A 940-nucleotide genomic window follows, 5' to 3' on the forward strand; every position below is an offset into this window, starting at 1 on the left:
TAGAAATATGAGATCAGAACAATCTCAGAATCTTAAAAGGTTGTATTTTCTCTATTTATTTATTTATTTATTTAAGACAGAGTCTCACTATGTCACCCTGGGTAGAGTGCTGTGGTGTCACAGCTCACAGCAACTTCCAACACTTGGACTTAAGCAATTCTCTTGCCTCAGCCTCCCAAGTGCCTGGGACTACAGGTGGCCTCCACAACGCCTGACTATTTTTTGGTTGCAGTTGTCACTGTTGTTTTAGCTGGTCCAGGCCAGGCTTGAGCCAGGTTCAAACCTGCCAGCTTCAATGTACATGGCCGGAACCCTACTCACTGAGCTATAGGTGCCAATCCAAAAGGTTGTACTTTAATTGCAAAATTTTGGGGACAAGATTTTTCTAGGTAAGACACAACTGTAAAAGACAAAATGAATTAATTAGACTTCATTGAAATTAAAAACTTTTTTTATCTTTAAAAAACACAAAGTCAATGAAATAAGAATCCAATGTCTCGGCATCTGTAGCACAGTGGTTATGGTGACAGCCACATACACCAAAGCTGGCGGGTTCAAACCTGGTCCGGGCCAGCAAAATAACAATGACAACTGCAACAAAAAAAATAGCCAGGCATTGTGGTGGGTGCCTGTAGTCCCAGCTACTTGGGTGGCTGAGGCAAGAGAATCACTTAAGTCCAAGCAAGAGTTTGAGGTTGTGTGAGCTGTGATGCAACAGCCCTCTACCCAGAGTGACATAGTGAGACTGTTTCAAAAAAAAAAAAAAAAAATCCAAGCCACAGACTGGGCGAATATGTTTGTAAAACATATATCAAGAGAGAGAGGGAGAGTGAGAGACCCAGAAGATACATGAATTACTCTCTGGTTCATTAAGAAAGATATAAACCATCTGAATTTTTAAAAATGTAACCAGTTTTAGACACTTCATCAAGGAAAATAT

Source organism: Otolemur garnettii, unplaced genomic scaffold (genome assembly GCF_000181295.1).
Source record: "Otolemur garnettii isolate 467f Iridium unplaced genomic scaffold, OtoGar3 scaffold00040, whole genome shotgun sequence".
Taxonomy (NCBI): Eukaryota; Metazoa; Chordata; class Mammalia; order Primates; family Galagidae; genus Otolemur; species Otolemur garnettii.